This window comes from Tamandua tetradactyla, chromosome 3 (genome assembly GCF_023851605.1).
Source record: "Tamandua tetradactyla isolate mTamTet1 chromosome 3, mTamTet1.pri, whole genome shotgun sequence".
Classification (NCBI taxonomy): domain Eukaryota; kingdom Metazoa; phylum Chordata; class Mammalia; order Pilosa; family Myrmecophagidae; genus Tamandua; species Tamandua tetradactyla.
In genome coordinates, this window is record NC_135329.1 from 96,421,845 (window position 1) to 96,447,971 (window position 26,127).

Genomic DNA, 26,127 nt, shown 5'->3' on the forward strand with positions numbered 1-26,127 from the left:
CGCTAGCCGAGTGTATTTCTTCCCTAAATGTTTGGTAGAATCATCTATTCCTAGAGTGTTCTTTGTTGGAAGATCTTTAACTACTAATTCAAATGATTTATTAGATATAGAATTACACAACTTGTGTGTTGTTTCCTTAAGTGAGTTTTGGTAATTTGTATTTTTTAATAAATTAGTCCATTTCATCTAAGTTGTAAACTTGATGAGCATAGAGTTGTTTGTAGTGTTCCTTTAATTACCCTTTTAGTGTCTGTTGGTCTTGTGTTAGTCAGGGTGTTCTAGGAAAACAGAAGTGACAGGATTAAATATTATGAGATTTATTATAGGAATTGGCTCACATGATTGTGGTGGGTGGGTAAGTTCAGATTCCATAGGGCAAACCCCAAGCTGGGAACTTGGATAAAGGTTTTTGACAAATTCTGTAGGAGAAGCTGGCTAGCTGAAGTAGAGATCGAAATTCTCTCGTCTGACTGCTGAAATCATCACTTCTCCTTTTTAAGGCCTTCAATTGATTGGATGAGACATCTTTCATTGTTGAAGACCATCTCCTCAGTTGATTTTAGATATAATCAGCCATAGATGCAATCAACTTACTGCTGATTTAAATCCAGAAATACCCTCAGACTAAACAAATCAGTCCAGTGCTTGCTTGACCAAATAAATGGACACCATAACCTGGCCAAGTTGACACAGGAAACTTAACCATTACAGGTCTGTATTGATCTCTCCTCTTTCATTTCTGATATTGTTAATTTGTGTCTTTTCTGTTTGTTCTTTTTCACTCTGTCTAGAAGTTTATCAATTTTATCAGTCTTTTCAAATAATGAGATTTTGTTTTCCTCTGTTTAGTTTCAGTGATTTCTATTCATTTTATTTTCTTCATAATCTTGCTTTGGTTTTGCTCCTTTTTTTTCCCACAGAATTAGTATAGATAATTGATTTGAGGTGTTTCTTATTTCCTGATACTATAAATTTTGTCTTAAGCACTGATTTCCATGTATCCTACAAAATTTTTTTTGTATTTAAGAAGTTACACGTTTGCAGAAAAATTATGCATAAAATAGAGTTCCTGAATACTACTATAATAATAATACCTTATATTAGTGTGGCACATTTGCTGCAGTTGATGAAAGAACGTTTTTATAATTCTACTATTAACTACTGTCCACGGCTTACTCCAGGTTACACTGTTTGTGTTCTACATTCCTGTGATAGTTAGGTTCAGGTGTCAACTTGGCCAGATGATGATACCCCATTGTTCTGTTGCTTGTGGATTTAAACCATCCACATGTGAAATTCATCTGTGGTATTTCATCATATATCTATCTGCATTTGGCTAAGGGGAGTACCTTTTGCAATGAGTGACATTTAATTAGCTGGGAACTGAGAAAAGAGAGCTCAGCAGCTCAGCATATCTCAGCTCGGCCCAGTCCAGCCATTTGGAGATGCAGAAAGAAATTGTGCCAGGAAAAGCCATTTGAACCCAGAAGCCAGGAAAGAAGGCCAGCATTCATTACCATTTGCCTTCCCGTGTAACAGAGAAACTCAGATGAAAGCTGGCTGCTTTTCCTCTGAAGAACTATAAATTTATCACTAAATAAATCCCCATATTAAAAACTGATCCATCTCTGGTGTATTGCATTCTGGCAGCTTTAGCAATCGAAAACAATTCCTATGGATGTATTTTTAAAATTTTTATTCTAGTAACATAAATACAAGCTAAAATATCCCCTTTTAACTACATTCAATATATATATTTCAGTCCTGGTTAATTACATTCACAATGCATTACCATGTATTACTGAAGCTTTTCTGTTGTTGCAAGCAGAAAGTCTGTACAATTTAAGCAGTAACTCCCTATTCCCTATCCCCTACCCTGGTCCCTAGTCACCTATATTCAAATTTCTGATTTTATGAATTAGCTTATTCTAATTATTTCATATTAGTGAGATAACACAGTATTTCTCCTTTGGTGTCTGGCTTGTTTTACTCAACGTGATGTGTTTCTCTATTTTGTCAAATGTATCAGAACTGGATTCCTTTTTATGCTGAATAATATTCTATTGTGTGTGTTTACTACATATTGTTTACCCATTTATCAGTTGATGGGCACTTGGGTTGCTTCTATATTTTGGCAGTTGTGAACAATGCTACCATGAACATCTGTTTGCAAATATCTGTTTGAGTCTCTGCTTTCAGTTCTTTTGGATACATACCAAGAAGTGAGATTACTGAGTTATATGGCAATCCTATATTGAACTTTCTGGGGAATGCCAGACTGCCTTCCACAGCAGCTGTGCTATTTTACATTTCCATCAACAATGAATGCGTGTTTCTATTTTTCCACGTCCTCTTCGGTACTTATTATTTTCCGTTTTTGAAATAATTCCCTTCTTGTGGGTATGAGATGGTATCTCATTGTGGTTTAGATTTGCATTTCCCTAATAGCTATTAACATTCCATAATTCGCCATTATTTACAGAGCACATTTTCCTTTTTGTTCGTTATATATACCAAATGGGACAGAATCAAAATCCATGTTATCATTCCAGCTCTGTTATACTTACTATACTCACTCGTAAAGGAGTGTTCTTTGTAAAGCTGAATGAGAAACTGATCAGTAGATTTTCAAGGGTAGACTTTAGCAAGAGTTTTGAAGCCCGTATCCAGAACTGTAAGGCAGTGGTTCTCAACTAGGATAATTTTGGCCTCCATCCCACCCCCCTATTGGGGATATTTGGCACTGCCTAGTGTGCCAGTTTGAATCTGTGGTGTACCCCAGAAAAGTCATGTCCTTTAATCCGCATTCAATATTGCTGGGTGGAATCTTTTTTATTGTCTCTATAGAGATGTGACCCACCCAATTGGGTGATAACTTTTAATTAGATGGCTTCCATGGAGATGTGTTTACACTCATTCAAGGTGGGGTTGCTTACTGGAGCCATTTAAGAGAGAACCATTTTGGAGAAAGCTTTAGAGCCCATGCAGCCAGAGACCTTTGGAGATGAAGAAGGAAAATGCCCCTGGGGGACCTTCATGAAGCCAGAAGCCTGGAGAGAAAGCTACCAGATATCATTGTGTTTGCCATGTTCCTTTCCAGTTGAGAGAGAAACCCTGAATGTCATCGACCTTACGTATCTTAGGTATCTAAGTTATCTTTCCTTGGATGCCTTAATCTGGACATTTTCATAACCTAGCCTTAATTTGGACATTTTCATGGCCTTAGAACTGTAAACTTGCAACTTAATAAATTCCCCTTTTTAAAAGTCATTCTGTTTCTGGTAATATCGCATTCCAGCAGCTTGCAAACTAGAATACGTAGAAATATTTTTGGTTGTCACAGCTGTGTGCATGCTCCTGGCAACTAGTGGGTAGAGGTCAGGATACTACTGAACATCTTTAAAATGCTCTGGACAGCCCCAACAACAACAAGTTATCTGACCCAAAATGTCAGTATTATTAAGACTGAGAAACTCTGCGCTAATGTTAATATTCAATAAATTTTTTCAATGAATAAATTAAGTTTTAAATGAATCTTCTTTTAGTTAGAAATTTGGTCCAGTTAGGAGTTTCTACTTCTGAAAGTTGAAGAGTCAATGTTTTTTTATTGGTTTTACTCCTAGCCCACCCCATACACACATTTGCTTTCTAAATCCATTGTTTACATTGTGAAGACACTTGATGAAAATAGGTTCAAAAAGATATTAATCACACACTAGATGACTGGAGAAGACTAAATTGAAACAGTCATCTCCCTGTGAAACAGTCTATTTGGGTTCAACTTCAAAAGAAGGAAAAGTGGTAATATAGAATGTTTCAGCTACTAATTTTGATGTAGGTTACTTCTAATATGCAAAGAAAAAAATGCCAGTTTTGTATGTATAAGCAGTACATAAAAGTTCACACTGAGCCATTTACTTCTTAACCTTTCTTGGGCAAACAGAAAATTTTCCCAATCTGAGTGAGTGTGAACTGGTACTACATTAAGGGTTTTGGGAACATATATGGAGCAGATAGCTTTTTATTTGAAGTACAATAAACCAGTAGTAAAGTTCACAAATTTAAGTGTATGATTGATAAATATTTATGAAGTGAACACTCCTGTGAAACCATCACTAGATCAAGATAGAGAATATTACCAGTACTTCACAAGTGTGCTTTTTGGATCCTCCCCATCTGTTCTAGTTGCAAGCTGCCAGAATGCAATATGCCAGAAATAGGATGGCTTTTAAAAGGGGAAATTATTAAATTGCTAGTTTACAGCTATAAGTGTGAAAATGTCCAAATTAAAACAAAGCCATACAAATGTCCAATCTAAGGCATCCAGGTTAAGATACCTTGGTTCAAGAAGGCTGATGATGGTCAGGGTTTCTCTCTCAACTGGAAGAGCACATGGCAAACATGGCAAAATCTGCTAGCTTTCTCTCCAGGCTTTTTGTTTCAAGAAGCTCCCTCAGGGCTGTCTTCCTTCTTCATCTCCAGAGTGTCTGGCTGTGTGGGCTCTTGTGGTTCTCATGGCTCTGAAGCTTTCTCCAAAATGTTTCCTCTTTTAAAGGTTTCCAGTAAATTAATCAAGACCCACCTGGAATGGGCGGTCATATCTCCCTCTAATCAAAGGCCAATACCCACAATTGTGTGGGCCACATCTCTGTGGAGATAATCTAATCAAGTTTCCACTTATAGTACTAAATACGGATTAAAAGGAATGATTGCCTCCACAAGATGGATCACGATTAAAACATGGCTTTTCTAGGAAACAGTCCTTTCAAACCAGAACACCATTATTATTCATCAGAAAGTTAAACATAGAAATACCATATGGTCTGGTCATTCTACCTCTTGGTATATGATCAAAAGAATTGAAAGTAAGTACTCAAACAGATACTTGTATACCAGGGTCCACAACAGCATAACTTACAACACCGGAAAGTGTTTTGTAATTCAGTGAACAAGTCCTTCACCTCCTTGGTTGTGTTTATGCCTAGGTGTTTTATTCTTTTAGAAGCTATTGTGAACAGTTGTTTCTTAAATTTTTGTTTCAGAATGTTCAAACAGAATGTTTGCTGGTGTATAGAAACACAACTGATTTTTGAGTGTTTCTCTTGTTTAGTTCTGCTACCTTTCTTGTGGATTCTCTGGGGATAATATAAAATATAATATAGCATAATAATATGATACAATTTGTCATCAGTGAATAGGGGTAATTTAACTTATTCCTTTCCAGTTTGGATGCCTTTTATTTCTTTTTTCTTGCCTAATTGCTCTGGTTAGAACATCCAATACAATTTTGAATCACAGTAGTGAAAGCAGGTGTGCTTGTTTTGTTCTTGATATTAGGAGGAAGACTTTCAGTTTTCAAAATATAATGTTAGCTGTGTTTTTTTCATATCTACTTTTTATCATGTTGAAGAAGTTACTTTACATTCCTATTTTTCTGAGTGTTTTTTTTTTTAATCATTAAAGTGTGTTGAATTTTCTCAAATGACTTTTCTGTACGAGGTGGGCTTTTTTCCTTCATTCTATTAATGTGGTTTTTACATTATTTGGTTTTTCTTATGTTGAAACACTCTCACATTACTGACATAAATCCCACTTGGTTGTGGGGTATAATCATCTTAATACGCTGTTGGTTTTGAATTGCTTATAAATTTTTTTGAGGGTTTTACATCTATACTTATAGGGAAAATTGATCTATTTTGCTTTCTTGTGATATCTTTAGGAAGTTAGGAAGAGCCCCTCCTCTTTAGTTGTTTGGGAGAGTTGGGTTTGATGTTAATTCTTCTTTGCTAAAATTCAGCTGTAACGCCTCTTAGCACTGGACGTTTATTTTTGGGGAGGTTTTTGATTGCTGTTACAATCTTTTTACTTGCTACATATCTGTGGAGATTTTCTGTTTCTTCTTCAGTCAGTTTAAGTAACTTGTATTATTCTAGAAATTTTCCGTTTCATCTGTATAATTTTTGGCATACAGTTGTTCAGAGTATTCACTATAATTTCTGCAAGATTAGTGGTAATGTCCTTACTTCAATTTTCACTGTAGTTATTTGCTTCTTCTCTCTTTTTTCCTTTGTCATTCTTGCTGAATGTTTCCCAATTTTATTGATATTTTCAGAGAACAAACTTACAGTTTCATTGATTCTCTCGATTGTTTTTCTGTTATCTATTTCATTTATCTCTGCCCTAATCTTTATTATTTCTTCCCTTCTCCTAACTTTGGGTTTAATTTGTTCTTTTTCTAATTCTTCCATATGTAAAGTTAGGTTATTGATTTGAGATCTATCTTCTTTTAAATTCAGGCTTTTGTACCTATATATTTCCTTTGAGCATTGTCTTCACTGCATCCCCCAAGTTTGGTGTGTTGTGCTTTTGTTTCTATTTATCTCAAGATATGTCCTAATTTTGCTTGTGATTTCTTTTTAAAGTCACTGGTTATTTTAAAATGTTATGTTCAATTTCTGCATATTTGTGAGTCTCCCAGTTTTCCTTTTTTAACTGATTTCTAGCTGCAGTCCATTGTAGTCTGAGATACACTGCATAATTTCAGTCTTTTCAAACTAATTGAGACTTGTTACCTGATATGTGGTTGCTCCTGAAGAATGATCTATGTGCACTTGAGAAAACTATGTATTCTACTATTGTTGGTTGGATTATTCTATGTATGTCTGCTAAGTCTTTTTCATATTTTATTGTTTGAGTCCTCTGGTTTCCTTTTTGATCTTCTGTCTGCTTATTCTTTCCATTTTTGTTAGTGGTATATTGAAATCTCCAGTGATTATTGCAGAATTGTCTTGCTCCTTTAAATTTAATAAGTGTTCCCTTCATATATTTTGGGGCTCTGTGATTAGGTTTCATGTATAATTGTAATTGTTATATCTTAATGTAAAGTCACCCTTTTATTAATATGTATTATCCTTTGTCTTGTAACAGATTGAGCTGGTTTGAAAGGACATATGTCCCCTGAAAAGCCATGTTTTAATCTAACTCCCATTTTGTAAAGGCAGAATAATCCCTATTTAATACTGTATGTTTTAAACTGTAATCAGATCATCTTCCTGGAGATGTGATTTAATCAAGAGTGGTTGTTAAGATGGATTAGATGACAACATGTCTCCACCCATTTGGGTGGGCTTAATAAGTTTCTGGAGTCCTATAAAAGAGGAAACATTTTGGAGAATGAAAGAGATTCAGAGAGAGCAGAGGAGAACAACATAGCCACATGAAGCAGAGTCCACCAGCCAGCAACCTTTGGAGATGAAGACAGAAAATACCTCCCGGAGAGCTTCGTGAAACAGAAAGCCAGGAGAATAAGCTAGCAGATGACACAGTATTCACCATGTGCCCTTCCAGATGAGAGAGGAACCCTCACTGTATTCACTGTGTGCCTTTCCAGATGAGAGAGAAACTCAGAACTTCATTGACCTTCTTGAATCAAGATATCTTTCCCTGGATGCCTTAGATTGGACATTTCTATAGACTTGTTTTAGCTGGGACATCTTGGCCTTAGAACTGTAAACTAGCAACTTATTAGATTCCCCTTTTATAAGCCATTCCATTTCTGGTGTGTTGCATTCAGGCAGCTAGCAAACTAGAACACAGATGTTGACATGAGGTCTGTTTGTCTAATATTTGTCCAACTACCCTGGCTCTCGTTTGGTTGCTGTTCGCATGGAATATTTTTTCTATCCTATCACTTTCAACCTATTTATGTCTTTGAGTCAAAGGTAAGTTCTTTGTAAACAGTATATATCTGGATCATGCATTTTTGTACATTCTGCCAATCTGTGTCTTTTCATTGAGACATTCAATCCATTTACATTCATTGTTATTATTGATAAGGCAGAACTTTAACCATTTTGTCCTTTGTTTTTTGTCTCTTTTTCTTGATTACAGCCTATTTTTCCATATAGTTGATCTTTTGTGATATAACTGATTGATTCCTTTCTTATTTCCATTTCTGTATTTATTTTAATTCTTTCTTTACATTACCCTGGGGTTTATATTAACATAACTTTGTTATCTGCTAGTTTGAAAGGGTATCGACTTAAAATTTAAGAACATAAACAATCTCTGTTCTTACATTCCTCTGTTTCCCCACTTCCATGTTGTTTTTGTTCAACATTACCTCTGTATTTTCTGTTTCCTTTGAACAGAAAACATAAACCTTATAGGAAAGATACTGAGAATACTATTATTGGGTGCTGTATTTACTTACAGAATTACCTTTACTAGAGATTTTCACTTCTTCATACTGTTTTAAGCCACTATCTCTTGTCTTTTCCTTTCAACCTGAAGGATGCTCTTTAGCAATTCTTGTAGGACAGATTTTGTCCATGAGTGTCTTACATTTTCCTTCATCTTTTGAAGAATGGTTTTACCTCATAAAGAATTTCTGACTAGCAGTTTTTCTCTTTTGGTACTTAAATATGACATAAGACTGCCATGGTTTCTGACAAGAAATCGGCACTTTGTTTCATTGAGGATCCCTTGTATGTGATGAACCACTATTCTTTTTTTTTATTAATTAAAAAAAATTAACAAACAAAACATTAAGATATCATTCCATTCTACATATACAATCAGTAATTCTTAATATCATCACAGAGTTGCATATTCATCATTTCTTAGTACATTTGCATCAATCCAGAAAAAGAAATAAAAAGACAACAGAAAAAGAAATAAAATGATAATAGAGAAAAAAAAGACTGTACATACCATACCCCTTACCCCTCGCTTTCATTTACCACTAGCATTTCAAACTGAATTTATTTTAACATTTGTTCCCCCTATTATTTATTTTTATTCCATATGTTCTACTCTTCTGTTGATATAGTATCTAAAAGGAGCATCAGACATAAGGTTTTCACATTCACAGAGTCTCATTGTGAAAGCTATATTATTGTTCAGTCATCATCAAGAAACATGGCTACTGGAACACAGCTCTACATTTTCAGGCGATTGCCTCCAGCCTCTCCACTACATCTTGAACAACAAGGTGATATCTACTTAATGCCTAAGAATAACCTCTCGACTCTGTTTGGAATCTCTCAGCCATTGACACTTTGTTTCATTTTACTCTTCCCCCTTTTGGTTGAGAAGGTTTTCTCAGTCTCTTGATGTTAATTCTCAGCTCATTCTAGGGTTTTTCTCAGTCCTTTGATGCTGAGTCTCAGCTCATTCCAGGATCTTTGTCCCATGTTGCCAGGAAGGTCCACACCCCTGGGAGTCATGTCCCACGCAGAGAGGGGGAGGGTGGTGAGACTGCTTGTCATGTTGGCTGGAGAAAGAGGCCACATCTGAGCAATGAAAGAGGCTCTCTTGGGGGTGACTCTTAGGCCTAAATTTTAAGTAGACTTGACCTATCCTTTGTGGGGTTAAGTTTCATATGAACAAACCCCAAAACTGGGGACTCAGTCTATAGCTTTGGTTGTCCACACTGCTTGTGAGAATATCAAGAATTCAACTTGGGGAAATTGAATTTCTCCCCGCCCTCACCATTCCCCGAAGGGGGCTTGCAAATACTTTTCCAGTCACTGATCAAATCACTCTGGGATTCATCGGGGCATCACTCTGGACAAACCAACAAAATCTCATGTCCTACCTGAGATTCCAAGTACTTATGATGTTCAATCAAACTATCTACATAAGTTATATTAGGAAATGCTCTAGTCAAAATATAAATTTTGTAACGAATAAACATTTTTTGCTTTAGTCTCACACATAGGGTGACATTTTAAAATATTAATTACCATCTATTTTCAGCACCCTGCAATAATGACATACCTTTGTCTTCCTCATGCAAAAACATTTTTAAAATTTGTACATTGTATATTTCACTATTATTATACACTCTAGGCATTCCTAGATTATACCATCTCGATCTTTAACATCTATCTTTATTTCTGATTTCATTTATTGAACCACTATTCTCATGCTGCTTTCAGAATTCTCTCTTTATCTTTGACATTTGACATTTTGATTAGTATGTGTCTTGGGATTAAGTCTATTAGATTTTATACTGGAGTCAGTTGTGCTTCTCTTACATGAATATTTTTGTCTTTTGTAAGAGTTGGGAAACTTTCAGCCATTAATTCTTCACACTTTCCTTCTGCTTCTTTTCCTTTTTGTTTTCCTCCTGGGACTCCCATAATGCATATTGTGCTGGTTTAAAACTGTTGTGTATCCAAGAAAAGCTATGTTCTTTAATCCTCATTCAGTATTGCTAGGTGGGATCCTTTGGATTAGATGGTTTCCTTGGAGATGTCTCTCTGCCCGTTGAAGGTGGGGTCACTTAACTGAAGTCCTTTAAGAAGCAGCCATTTTAGAAAATGTTTTAGAGCCCACACAGCTAGAGACCTTTAGAGATGGAGAAGAAAATGGCCCCTGGGAAGCTGTTTGAAATGAAAAGCCAAAGGCCCCAGCAGATGCCAGCCATGTGCCTTCCCAAGTGACAGAGGTGTTCCAGACCCATTGCCTTTCTTGAGCCAAGGTATTTTTATCTGAATGCCTTAGTATGGACATTTTTATAGCCTTAGAACTGTCAACTTGCAACTTCATAAATTCCTGTTTTAAAAGCTGTTCCATTTCTTGCATATTGCATTCCAGCAGCTTTAGTAAACTAAAACAGATATGTTGGTACACTTCATGTTGTCCCATAGCCCTAGGCACTTCTCACTTTTAAATTATTTTCTCCTTCAAGTATTTATGTGATACCCAGCTCAGAGTTAGAGCTCTGAAACTATGAAAGTCAGCAGTACCCCATACAGGAACTGTTTAATAAGTTAAAACCGTGATCAGACTACTTCTAGAGAAATGAAAGAAACTGATCTGGATAGGACTAAGGTAAATCAGAACACAGGGTGAAGGATGATATTGTCCATATTTTAAAACTTCAACTTCTGTGTGAGACCAAAGGGAGAGTTGTTATTTGGTACAAAATTTTTATTTTGGGTAGTGCATTTCCTAATTTAACTTTATATGGTCAGTTTAATTGAACACCAAAAGTGCATGGAATCTTCAATAGGCTGTGAGATTTTGTTGATTTTTTCCAGGTTCATATGATACCCTAATATATCCCAAAATAATTTGGGGAGTGAATAATGAAGTATTTGCAAAGTTCCCTTAGGGGACTGGGAGAAAGGAAATATTCAGCTTCCCCATTTAGAGAATTCCTGATATTCTCACAACCAGTGGGAACAACCAAATCAATAGGCAGAGCACTCAAGCTCGGGATTCGCCCCTATGAAACTTATTCCTGCAAAGGATAAGCTAAGCCTACTTAAAATTAAGCTAATAGTCACCCCCAGAGAACTTCTTTTGTTACTCAGATGTGGCTTCTCTCTCTAAGCCAACTCAGCAGGTCAGCTCACTCAAGTACCAGTACACTCAAGTACTGAGTACCAGTACTCAGTATATACCCAGAAGAGCTGAAAGCAATGACACAAACAAACATGTACACACCACTGTTCATAGTGGCACCATTCACAGTTGCCAAAAGATGGAAAAAATCCAAATGCCCATCAACAAATGAGTGGGATTAACAAAATGTGGTATATACATACAATGGAATATTGTGCAGCAGTAAGACAAAAGGGGGCCATGAAGCATATGACAACATGGATGAACCTTCAGGACATAATGCTGAGTGAAATAAGTCAGACATAAAAGGATAGACAGTGCATGATTCTGCTATTATTAGTCTGGTAAAGACACATGAAAATTGTCTAAAATTGAGAGTGCCCGGAGTGCAAGGGTAGTTCAGTGGTAGAATTCTCACCTGCCATATGGGAGACCCGGGTTCGATTCCCAGCCCATGCACTTCTCAAACAAACACAGCAAACAAGCAAAAACAACAACAAAATGAAAAAACAAAGAAACAAAAATTCAACAAGTGGCATTGTAATAAGAGGATAGTCATATGGAAAAAGAATGAAATGTGACCATCTCCATATAGCATACAGAAAAAAAAAATTGAATGCTGCTGATTGTATAACCAAATGAGGATATGTAAGGTATGGTTTGTTTACTTTGGACATTATCTGTGATGCTCAAGAGATGGAGGATGCGAAGGAGGCAATAACTGAGAAGCAGAATGGTGAACTGTGATACATTTATATGATGGAATATGGTGTGGCTGCAAAAACGAAGGATGTCAAGAGGCATACAACAAGCTGAATAAACCTTGGGTACAATGTGTTGTGCAAAAATAACCCAAAAACAAAAAAACAAACCTGCTAAGGTCTTTTTCAGAAAATATTTATAAGAAAATTGGAGCCTAGGTTATAAGCCCTTATAGCAGCCAAACTTAGTCTGAAGTTGTAAATGTATTTCTGGATCCTGGGACTTTGAGTAACTCTGACATCTGGGACCCAGAGATGGAGTGCTACAGCCCTGAAGGTTAACAAGGCTATGTATAATAACAGTTATAGTAACCAAAGAGAAGATCTAGCTTCAATTAAAGTTAAAAATTAAAGCAAATCTGGCTTAGTCTAAGGTAAATCAAAATATAGGGTTAAAGGTGATGGTGTATATAACCCTAGACCTTCACCTACTTTATGGTACCAAAGGCAGAAAGGGTCATTATGTCTAGAACCTGAATTTTCTGTAGCACATAAACTAAATCAACCTTCCTGGATAGCTCTTCTGAATGACCCAAACTCCTGGAGTGCAGAAAGGGAATGAGGCCTTGTAGTTCTGTGTAGCTTGGTGTAATGCTGGGAAATATTTCAGACTGTGGTGGACTGATAGTTGTCTGGTGTTGGTGGAGTCACTTTAGGGCCTGAAAGGAAAGTATGTTTATATGGAACTATTGAACTTTCCCATCTGGGAAGCCCCAGGTACCCTTTCAGCCATTGGGGTCTCCCAGGAAAATGGGCCCTTATGCAAGCTTCGTTCAGATAATGCTGATTGTCATAGTTTGCTAAACCCCAACCAGCATCACTCTTATTGACTCTTAAGAGCACTTAGGTCTTAAACTGAGACTCTAAAAAGTTTAAGGCATGAAGTTTGCCTTGAACCTATAAATGCCAGAGGGTTCCTAGCTCAGATAAATCCTGAAACCCAGAGGGACCAGTCTCTCCAAGTTTATCAGTTAATTACATCCACCTGTCCTTTAGTGTCTATACTCAATGTGAAGAAGTTAGAACATTCATTGCCCAGAGATCCCTATGGACTGGGAGAAGGATTGGAATGGAAGGAGGAAGTATAACAGAGAGGATAGTATTTAACAGACAAGAATGACTGCTGAATCACTAGATTAAGATTCCATCTAGCCTCCAGTGTTTGGAGCAGCTAGAACAAAAAATCTGAGACTAACTCTGATTTTGACACTCTGGGATCTGTTCTATAACTACTTCTTAAAGTGTGCTTTGAAAATTATTGCTTTTTGTTTCATTGCTTTGTGTATGTATTTTACAATAAAGAAATATTTAAAAATATCTTGAGATAGATCAATGAAGAGATCTCATACTACCTGAATTTTAAAAATATTACAGTATTACAGTGGCCAAAACAGCATGTTACTGTCATAAAGATAAATATACTGACCAGTGCAATTGAATTGAGTGTTTAGAAATAGACCCTCTTATCATGAACAAGATTCCGGGGTCTCCGGCATGGCAGGCAAGAACTCTGCCTGCTGAGCCACTGTGGCCCGCCAACTATTGATCTTTGATGAGGCAGTCAAGGCATCCCAAGTGGGACAAAGAAGCCTCTGCAAAAAATGGTGTTTGAAGAACTGGATATCCTTATGCAAAAAATAAAGAGGACCCATATCTTATACGCTATACGAAAATCAACTCAAAATGGATCAAAGACTTAAACATTAGAACTAAAACCATAAAACTTTGAGAAGAAAATATAGGGAAATGTCTTATATATCTTGTGATAGTAGGTGGGTTCATAGACCTTACACCCAAAGTGCTAGCAACAATAAAAGAAATAGGTAAAAAAGATCTTCTCAAAATTAAACACTTTTGTGCATCAAAGAACTTTGTCACGAAAGTAAAAAGACAGCCTATGCAAGGAAGACAATATTTAGAAACCCACATATCACATAAGGGCTTAATATCCAGAATATATAAATTTATTCTACAACTCAACAACAAAGACAACCCAATTTAAAAACTAGCTAAAGACATGAACAGATGTTTTTTGGAAGGAAGAAATGCAAATGTTTAAAAGGCATATTGAAAAGATACGCATCTTCACTGGTTATAGGGAAATGTAAATCTAAACCACAATGAGATATCATTTCACACCCACAAGAATGACCATTATGGAGAAATGAGAAAATGACAAGTGTTTGAGAGGATATAGAGAATGAGGCATACTTATTCACTGTTGGGGGAATGTAGAATGGTGCAGCTGGTCTGGAAAGCAGTTTGTCAGTTCCTCAGGAAATTAAGTATAGAATTGCCATATGATCAGGCAGTCCCATTACTAGGTGCATATTCAGAGGAATTGAAGATAAGGGTACACACAGACAATTGCACATCAATGTTTATAGTAGCATTATTCACTATTTACAAGAGAGGCAAACAGCCCTAATGTCTGTCAGTGGATGTATAGCTAAACAAACTGTGGTGTATACATAAAATGGAATATTAGGCAGCTGTAAGACAGAATAAAATCATGAAGCATGTAGCAATGTGAACCCTTGAGGACATTATGCTGAATGAAATTAGCCTGAAGCAAAAGGACAAAGACTGTATGGTTTCACTAATATGAACTTACATTAAATAGTGAACTCTAATAGTTAAAGTTAAGAACACAGGTTATCAGAAGATAGAAAGAGGGTAGAGATTAGGCATTTGATGCTGAAGGAGTACAGATTATGCAACAGGACTGATTGTGAAGATCCAGAAAGATAGCACATACTGTCTGATGGTAGCACAATGATATAAGTATACTTAATGAAGCTAGATGTGAATATGGTTGAGGGAAAAGGACTGGGGGCATTTACTCACCAGAAGGAAAGCATTCTAGTTTGCTAGCTGCTGGAATGCAATATAACAGAAACAGAACGACTTTTAAAAGGGGGAATTTAATGAGTTGCCAGTTTACAGTTCTAAGTCTGAGAAAATGTCCCAATTAAAACATGTCTATAGAAATGTCCAATTTAAGGCACCCAGGGAAAGATACCTTGGTTCAAGAAGGCTGACAATGTTCAACGTTTCTCTCTCAGCTGGAAGGGCACATGGCGAACATGGCGGTGTCTGCTGGCTTTCATATGGCTCTACCAAATGGGGACTCTCTCCAAAATGTTTCCTCTTTTAAAGGATTCCAGTAAGCAACTCCACTTTCAGTGGGTGGAGACACACCTCCATGGAAATCATCTAATCAAAAGTTACCACCCACAATTGGGTGGGTCACATCTTCATGGAAACAATCAAAATGCTCCCACCCAGCAATATCGAATGAGGATTAAAGGGCATGGCTTTTCTGGGGTCCACCAGACTCAGACCAGCACAGAAAGATAGGGTATAAAGACTGAGACAGTATCCCTTAGAAATGCCTAGAGTGGACAATGATGATGATTAAATGTACAAATATAAGAATGTTTCTGCATGAGGGAGATTGCATGTCAGCATTGGGAGGTATTGAGAATTGGATGGGATACAGGAAAGAATGCAATCAATGCAAGCTAGGGTCTATAGTTAGCAGACACATTGTAATATGCTTCCATTGAATGTAACAAAGGCAGTATTCCATAAGTAAATGTCAGTAAGCAGGGAATATATGAGAGTGGTATGGGATTCTTTGCAGAAGAAAATGAAATATTCTCATATAGATTGTGGTCCTGAAGGCATGGCTATGTGATTATACCAGGAACCATTGATTTTTACCTTGGTTGAATTGTATGATGTGCAAATTAAACTGTTTAAAAATGAACAGAGAGGGCGGGCCATGGTGGCTCAGCAGACAGAGTTCTCACCTGCCATGCCAGAAACCCAGATTCAATTCCTGGTGCCTGCCCATGTTAAAAAAAAAAAAAAAAAAAACAAAACAGAGAAATACAAGTACTGGAGAAAATGTGAAAAGAAATGTACCAATTCACTGTTAGCCGGGAAGCAGAGTGGTGCAGCCATTCTGGAGTTATAACTATTTTTTCTAAATTCTGAAATGCTGAGCTATTTGTGTATAACCTGGCCATTCTCTAGGAACATTGGGTATTTGTGTGATACCTGAAACTCAGAGTTAGAGCTCTGAAACTATGAAATTCAGCATTATACCCATAAAGCAACTATTTAAAAATTTGAAAAAGTGATCAGACTTCAAGTAGAGACATGAATGAAGCTCATTTGGTTAGGAGTAAAGTAATTCAGAATACAGGGTAAAAAATGATATGGTCTATATTTTAAAACTTCATCTGTATGAGACTAAAGGAAGAGATTTTTTTTTTTTGGTACAGAATTAATATTTTTGTTGGTGCATTACCTAATTTAGCTTGTATGGTCAGTCAGTTTATTTGAATACCATAATTACATGGAATCTTGAATAGGGCATGAGATGTTATTGGTTTGTACAGGTTAGTATGGTGCCCCTATATATCCCAGAGTAATTTGGGCAGAGAATAAAAAGTGTTTGCAAGGTCCCCTTGGGGGATTGTGGAGAAAGGAGGACATATTAAAGTGCCCCATCTGTGAAATTCCTGATATTTTCTCAAGTAGTAGGAGCAACCAATTCAATAGATTGAGCCCCTGATTTGTGGTTCACCCTTATGAAACATATTCCTTCAAAGGATAAGGTAAACCTTTTTATAATTATGCCTAAGTAGAGAACCTCTTTTATTGCTTAGATCTGGCCTCTCTCTCTAAGTCAACTTGGCAGGTGAATTCTGCCCTCCCTCCTACAGGGGACATAACTCCTTAGGGTGTAAATTTCCCTGGCAATGTGGGACAGAACTCCCAGGATTCCCCAGGACCGAGCACCATGGGATTGAGAAAGCCCTCTTGACCAAAAGGAGGAAGAGAGAAATGAGACAAAATAAAGTTTCAGTGGCTGAGAGATTTCAAACAGAGTCGAGAGGTTATCCTGGAGGTTATTCTTATGCATTCTATAGATATCCCTTTTTAGTTTATGGTGTATTGGAGTGGTTGGAGGGAAATACCTGAGGGAATTCACGCATTAGTGTTAGTTCATATTAGTGAGACCGTACAGTATTTGTCCTTTTGTTTCTGGCCGATTTCACTCAGCATAATGTCCTCAAGGTTCATCCATGTTGTTACATGCTTCATGACTTTATTCTGTCTTACAGCTACTTAATATTCCATTGTATGTATATACCACAGCTTGTTTAGCCACTCATCTGTGGAGGGACATTCAGGCTGTTTCCACCTCTTGGCAATTGTAAATAATGCTGCTGAAATATTGGTGTGCAGATGTCTGTTTGTATGCTTGCCCTTAGGTCCTCTGAATATATATCTAGTAATGGGATTACAGGATCATATGGCAATTTGGTACTGAGCTTCCTGAAAAAACACCAAATAGCCTTCCAAAGTGGTTTGTACCATTTTGCATACCCAACAACAGTGGATAAGGGTGCCTTGTTCTCCATATCCTCTTCAGCACTTGTCATTTTCTTTTTTTTCTTTTTTTTAAATAATGGCTATTCTAGTGGGTGTCAGATGATATCTCATTGTGGTTTTGATTTGCATTTCTTTAGGGAGGTTTTTGATGACCAACTGAATCTCTTTGCTTGTGATTGGGTTATTGAGGTCTTATATTTCTTCTCTACTCAGTATAGGTTATTCATTTATTTCTAGGAAATTGTCCATTTCCTCTGACTTGTCTAGTTTGTTCATGTACAACTGTTCATTGATCCTCTTATTGTTACCAGACAAAGGCCTTGGATTCTTTTGCTGGACGCACTGAATAGCCAATTCCTGAGACACCGGAGTTTCAAAGAAAGAATGAATTTATTATTAGGCATGTAGTCGGGATAGCAGATGGCCTAGCAGCCCAAGAACTGCATCCCCAAGTTAAAGGGGTTCAAGGTTTTTAAGGATTTTATCATGGGGAGATGAGGTTATTTCAAATAACAAGTTTAAAGAAGAAACTGTGATTATCACTTCAATAGAATGTAAGTTGAAAGGAGGAGAGGTAGAGCTATCACTTCAATACAAAATGTAGTAAGCCAAAAGGAAGGGAGACAAGTTATCTTTCAATAACAAAGTCTAGCTTATACGATTTATAAATGTCTGGGTCTGAAGCTTGTTAATAGCTGACTTCAAATTCTTCATTAGCATTAGGCCTTTTCCCTACAAGAAAATGACCAGATAAAGGGAGTAACAACTCTTACAGTCACAAAGGCAAAAGATAAGGGCTTTCAAGATCATTTCACATATCAGGGCAGCTTAATTATGGTTTGGGGCTTTCAGGTATTACCCTCTGACTACTCTAGTATCCCAGAAAGTAAAAAGGAATATGGAATTCTGGGCCAAGATAGCAGCTTAGTGAGGTGTGGGATTTAGTTCGTCCTCCAGAGCAGCTAATGAATAGCCAGAAACAGTACAGAACAACTGCTGTGGCCACGTTAAGGATTGGACTCATAGCGTACCCCGGTCTGGATCAGCTGGACCGGCTGCAAGCCCAGCCGGAACCATGAGTTTCCCCAAGCCACGGTGGCCAGTGCCACTCCCCAACAGTCTGCTTTCCAGAGGGGAAAGGAAAGGGAGTTTAACAGCAGCAGGGGCTCAGTGCAACAGAACTCCAATTGTGGAATTAATTAAGAAATTCTGACTACTAAAAATAGGCCCCCAGCTGAGCCGAACCTCGAGTAAAAGTGGAGGTCGCTGGTTTTTGCCCTGGTGCAGAGGGGTCAGGGCTGATGGAAAAAGAAAAAAAGAACAGAGATTTTTCTGAATTTGAAAAGGTCTGGCCCTAAAGGAAAGGAGGTGGTACATAGGACCTGGAGATACACAGAGCAACGTACCAACTTAAGCTCTTGATTGGGAAACCCAAGTAATGGGGGTCCTGCTCTGAAAAGGATATTTCTCTTTTGTTTAGGTGGCTGTGTTTCTGCAGCTTGACTGCTCTTTGGATACAGCTACAAGGCTTCTCAGGCTCCACTGCCCCAGGCATAGGCAAATAAATGTTGCTTGAGTGTTTGTCTGCAGCCTTTGCCTTCCCCAGGAGACAGGTGGGGCCCAGCTCAGATGGAATCCCTCTCTCAAGAAGTTCAGACCCCAGGGTCTGGAAAAGTGAAGCAATTAAAACCAGGCTACAACCTCTCCTCTGTTTCCATCACACCCTCAGCAGGGACAGTCTGCTGAAGTTAAAGGTATTGCATTACCTTATGCTGGTGGGACCAGCAGGCAGACAGGCACCACATATTGGGCAGAATAGGAAAAATAGAGAGCCCAGAGACTTTATAGGGAAGCCTTTCAATCTGTTGGGCCTCACCCTCAGGGAAAACTGACGCAGGTGACTCTTTCCTCCTGAGAGGAGGCCAGTTTGGTCTGGAGAAATCTGGCTGGGGTCTATAATACCTAAGTACACCCTCCTGGGATGGGGAGAAAGGCACCATAGAGGCAGGGCAAGAAACAAGAAAACAAGAACTGAAAAATTCTGACCTATAAACAAAACCTAAGCTAGACGTCCAGAATAAGCTGAACTGAATGTCAAAGAACAGATAAACAACATAGTCATCAGGCAAGAAAATCCTAGGTAAAAAAAGGAAAACAATCTCCAGAATAAACTAGTTAAGGTAATTAAATGCCTAGATGCCAGCAAAAATAACAATTCATACTAGGAAAATTGCAGATATGGCCCAATCAAAGGAACAAACCAACAATTTGAATGAGATACAGGAGTTGAAACAGTTAATTCACAATGTTCTAACAGACACGGAAAACCTCATCAAAGTCAAATCAGTGAACTGAGGGGGGGACATACAGAAGGCACAGAATGTACAAAAAGCAGATATCTGAAGTCTGAAAAACCAAATTACAGAACTTATGGGAATGAAAGGTACAGTAGAAAAGAAGAAAACACATGGAAACTTACAATGTCAGAGTCAGAATTCAAGAGGCAGAAGATAGGATTAGTGAACTGGAGGACAGGACATCTGAAATCAGAGCAGCAAAAGAATGGAAAAATATGAGCAGGGACTCAGGGAATTGAATGACAACATGAAGCACATGATTATATGTGTTGTGGGTGTCCCAGAAAGAGAAGAGAAGGGAAAGGAGGAGAAAAACTAATGGAGGAAATTATCACTGAAAATTTCCCAACTCTTGTGAAAGACTTACAATTACAGACCCAAGAAGTACAGCATACCCCAAACAGAGTTGATCCAAATAAACGTACTCCAAGACACTTACTAATCAGAATGTTAGATGTCAAAGAAAAAGAGAGAATCTTGAAAGCAGCAAGAGAAAAACAATCCATCACATACAAGGGAAGCCCAATAAGACTATGTGTAGATTTCTCAGCAGAAGCCATGGAGGCAAGAAGACGGTGGGATCATATATTTAAATTACTGAAAGAGGAGGTGGCCAAGATGGCAGCTTAGCATGGTGTGGGATTTCGTTCGTCCTCCAGAACAGCTTATAAATAACCAGAAACAGTACAGAACGACTCCTGGGGCCATGTCAGTGACCGTCACACAGCGTTCCCCAGTCTGGACCGCTGGACCGGCTGCGAGACCCCCCAGAACCCTGAGTTCTCCAAGCCATGACAGCTGGCGACCTGCCCCCACAGGCTGCTTCCCAGAGGGGAAAGGAAAGGGACTTTACCAGCAGCAGGGCTGAGCACAACCAAATGCCAATTGTGGAAAAAATTAACAAATGCTAACAACTAAAAATAAGCCCCTAGCTCAGGTGAACCTGGCGAAAGTGGAGGTCGCTGATTTTGCCCCGGTACTAAGGAGGCAGGGCTGACAGAAAAAGAAACAAAAAGAGGTTTTTGTGGCTGTGTTTATACAAATGCTTGACTGCCTTTGGATACAGCGGCAGGACTTCTCGGGCTGCAACTGCCCCAGGCATAGGCAGAAACAAGCTTGTTTGAGTCCTTCTCTGGAGCTTGTGCATTCCCTAGAGGAGGGGTGAGGCCCAACTCATGTGGAATCCCTCCCTCAAGGAATTCAGACCACAGGACTTGGTTATTTGAAGCAATTAAAGCCAGCCTACAACCTCTCCTCTGTCTCCACCACGCCCCCAGCAGGGAGAGTCTGCTGAAGTTAAAGGTACCGCATCATCTTACACTGGTGGGAACTGCAGGCAGACAAGTCCCACATATTGGGCAGGGTAAGAAAAACAGAGCCCACAGACTTCACAGGAAAATCTTTCAACCTGATGGATCTCACCCTCAGGGAAAACTGACACGTGTGACTCATTCTTCCTGACAAGTGCTAGTTTGGTCTGGGAAAATCTGGCTGGGGTCTCTGGTAACTAAGTAGACCCTCACAAGGGTGGGGGGAAAAGCACCATACAGGCAGGGCAAGAAACAAGAAAACAAGAACTGAAAAATTCTCCTCTGTTAAACAAAAGCTAAGCTATAGATCCAGAAAAAGCTGACCTGAATGTCAAAGAACAGACAGAGAACAAATTCATCCAGCAAGAAAACCCTAGGTAAAGAAAGTGAAAACAGTCTCCACAATAAACTGATTAAGGTAATTAAATGCCTAGACGCCAGCAAAAAATAACTAACCACACTAGGAAAATTGAAGCTATGGCCCAGTCAAAGGAACAAACCAACAACTCAAGTGCAATGGAGGAGTTGAAACCATTAATTCAGAATGTACGTACAGACATGGAAAACCTCATCAAAAATCAAATCAATGAATTGAATGAATTGAGGGAGTATATAACGAAGGCAAGGAATGAACAAAAAGAAGAAATTGAAAGTCTGAAAAAGCAAATAACAGAACTTATGGGAATGAAAGGCACAGTACAAGAGATTAAAAACAATAGAAACCTACAATTTTAGACTTTGACAGGCAGAAGACAGGATTAGTGAACTGGAGGATGGAACATCGGAAATCCAACAAGCAAAAGAAAATATAGGGAAGAAATGGAAAAATATGAGCAGGGACTCAGGGAATTGAATGACAATATGAAGCACACGAATATACGTGTTGTGGGTGTCCCAGAAGGAGAAGAGAAGTGGAAAGGAGGAGAAAAACTAATGGAGGAAATGATCAATGAAAATTTTCCAACTCTTATGAAAGACTTAAAATTACAGATCCAAGAAGTGCAGCGTACACCAAAGAGAATAGATCCAAATAGACGTACTCCAAGACACCTACTAATCAGAATGTCAGATGTCAAAGAAAAAGAGAGAATCTTGAAAGCAGCAAGAGAAAAGCAATCCATCACATACAAGGGAAGCCCAATAAGACTATGTGTAGATTTCTCAGCAGAAACCATGGAGGCGAGAAGACAGTGGGATGATATATTTAAATTACTAAAAGAGAAAAACTGCCAACCAAGAATTCTATATCCAGCAAAATTGTCCTTCAAAAATGAGGGAGAAATTAAAACATTTTCAGACAAAAAATCACTAAGAGAATTTGTAACCAGGAGACCAGCTCTGCTAGAAATACTAGAGGGAGCACTAGAGGCAGATACCAAAAGACAGAAGAGAGAGGTATGGAGAAGAGTGTAGAAAGGAAGACTGAGTAAAAGTAAAAAGAATAAAAATTGGGTCTGACATATAAAATCCAAAAGGCAAGATGGTAGAAGAAAGTACTACCTGTACAATAATAGCGCTAAATGTTAATGGATTAAACTCCCAAATCAAAAGGCGTAAACAGGCAGAATGGATTAAAAAGCAGGACCCATTATATGCTGTCTACAGGAAACACATCTTAGACCTGAGGATAAACATAGGTTGAAAGTGAAAGGTTGGGAAACGATATTTCATGTAAATAAAGATCAGAAAAAAGCAGGAGTAGCTATACTGATAGCCAAGAAATGAGACTTCAAATGTAAAACAATTAAAAGAGACAAAGAAGGACACTATATATTAACAAAAGAAACAATTCAACAAGAAGACATAACAATCATAAATATTTATGCACCAAACCAGAATGCTCCAAAACATGAGGCAAACATTGAAAACACTGAAAAGAGAAATAGACACATCTACCATAATAGTTGGAGACTTCAATACCAGACTCCCATCAATGGACAGAACATCTATACAGAGGATCAATAAAGAAACAGAATTTGAATAATACAATAAATGAGCTAGACTTAACAGACATTTATAAAACATTACACCCCACAACAGCAGGATACACCTATTTCTCAAGTACTCATCGATTATTCTCAGGGATAGACCATATGCTGGGTCATAAAGCAAGTCTCAATAAATTTAAAAAGATTGAAATTATACAAAATACTTTCTCAGATCATAAAGGAGTCAAGTGAAAAATCAATAATAGGCAGAGTGCCAGAAAATTCACAAGTATATGGAGGCTCAACACCACACTCTCAAACAACCAGTGGGTCAAGGAAGAAATTACAAGAGAAAGCAGTAGAAATCTTGAGGCAAGTGAAAATGAAAACACGACATATCAAAATTTATGGGACACAGGAAAGGCAGTTCTAAGAGGGAAATTTATTGGCCTAAATGCCTTGATCAAAAAAGAAGAAAGAGCAACAATCGATGAATTAACTGTCCATTTGGAAGAGCAAGAGATAGAAAGGCAGACTAACCCAAAGGCAAACAAAAGGAAAGAAATAATGAAGATTACAGTAAAAATAAATGAAATTGAGAACATGAAAACAATTGAGAAAACCAACAAAACCAGAAGTTGGTTCTATGAGAAAATCAGTAAAATTGATGGACCCTTAGCAAGATTGACAAAAAGAAGAGAGAGCATGCAAATAATAAAATTAGAAATGGATGAGGAGACATAACCACTGATCCCACAGAAATAAGGGGAGAAATGAGAGGGTACTATGAACACCTATATGTAATAAACTCAACAACGTAGATGAAATGGACAACTTCCTACAAAGGCAGGAACAACCAATATTGACTTGAGAAAAAAATGCACTGCCTCAACAAACCAATCACAAGTAAAGACATTGAATCAGTCATTGAGAAGCTCCCTCAAAAGAAAAGTCCAGGACCAGGTGGCTTCACATGTGAATTCTACCAAACATTCCAGAAAGAATTAGTACCAATCCTGCTCAAACTCTTCAAAAGAATTGAAGAGGAGGGAAAGCTACCTAACTCATTCCACGAAGTCAACATCACCCTCATACCAAAGCCAGGCAAAGATATCACAACAAAAACAAAACTACAAACTAATCTCTCTTATCAATATAGATGTGAAAATCCTCAACAAAATTCTTGCAAATCGAATCCAGGAGCATATTAAAAAAATTATATACCAGGGCCAAGTAGGATTCATCCCAGGTAAGCAAGGATGGTTCAACATAAATAAATCAATTAATAAAATATACTAAAATCTGTAGCATTTCTATACACTAGCAATGAACAAGCTGAGGGGGAAATCAAGAAACGAATTCCATTTACAATTGCAACTAAAAGAATAAAGTACTTAGGAATAAATTTAACTAAAGAGACAAAAGACCTATACAGAGAAAACTACAAAAAACTGTTAAATCACAGAAGACCTAAATAGATGGAAGGGTATACCGTGTTCATGGATTGGAAGACTAAATATAGTTAAGATGTCAATCCTACCTAAATTGATTTACAGATTCAATGCAATACCAATCAAAATCCCAACAACTTATTTTTTGGAAATAGAAAAACCAAAAAGCAAATTTATCTGGAAGGGCAGGGTGCCCCGAATTGCTAAAAGTATCTTGAGGGAAAAAAACGAAGCTGGAGGTCTCACGCTGCCTGACTTTAAGGCATATTATGAAGCCACAGTGGTCAAAACAGCATGGTATTGGCATAAAGATAGATATATCAACCAATGGAATCGAATAGAGTGCTCAGATATAGACCCTCTCATCTCTGGACAATTGATCTTTAATAAGGCAGTCAAGCTAACTCACCTGTGACAAAACAGTCTCTTCAATAAATGGTGCCTAGAGAACTGGGTATAACATGCAAAAGAATGAAAGTGGATCCTTTCTTACACTGTATACAAAAATAAATCAAAATGGATCAAAGACCTTAACATTAAATCTAAGACCATAAAAACTTTTAGAAGAAAATGTAGGGAAGGAAATATCTTATGTATCTTATAATAGGAGGCCGTTTCCTAGACCTTACACCCAAAGCCACGAGCATTGAAGAATTAACTAAATAAATGGGAACTCCTCAGAATTAAACACTTTTGTGCATCAAAGAACTTCATCAAGAAAGTAAAAAGATAGTCTACACAATTGGAAACAATATTTGAAAACAATATATCAGATAAAGGTCTAGTATCCAGAATATATAGAGATTGTTCAATTCAACAACAAATAGACAACCCAAGTACAAAATGGGCAAAAGACATGAACAGACACTTCTCAGAAAGGAAATACAAATAGCCAAAAGGCATCTGAAAGTATGCTCAACTTCCCTGGCTATTAGGGAAATACAAATCAAAACCACAATGAGATATTATCTCACACCCACCAGAATGCCCATTATCAATAAAACAAAAAATGGCAGGTCCTGGAGAGGATGTGGAGAAAGAAGCACTCATCCACTGTTGGTTTAATGTCATATGGTACAACCGCTGTGGAAGACAGTTTGGAGGTTCCTCAGGAAGCTGAGTATAGAATTGCCATATTATGCGGCAATACCATTGCTAGGTATACTCAAAGGACATGAGGGCAAGGACAGAAACAGACATTTGCACACCAGTGTTAATCGCAGCATTATTTACAGTTGTCAAGAGGTGTAAACAGCCCGCATGTCCATCAACAGACAAGTGGGTAAACAAGCTGTGGTATATACGTATGATGGAATATTCTGCAGCTGTAAGACAGAATAAAGTTATGAAGTATGTAACAACATGGATGGACCTTAAGGACATTATGTTGAGTGAGAGTAAGCAGAAACAAAAGGACAAATACTGTATGGTCTCACTGATATGAGTAACATTAATGATTTAACTTGGATAATTTTAGTTAAGAACAGGTCATCAGGACATAGAAATAGAGTAGATATTGGGTAATTGGAACTGAAGGGGTACAGATTGTGCAATGG

At 37.7% G+C, this 26,127-nt stretch overlaps 1 protein-coding gene across 1 annotated transcript in view; it reads left to right on the top strand.

The window, feature by feature from the left end:
• PTPN4 (protein tyrosine phosphatase non-receptor type 4) overlaps window positions 1-26,127 on the top strand; it is a 363,873-nt gene that overhangs the window by 153,324 nt on the left and 184,422 nt on the right.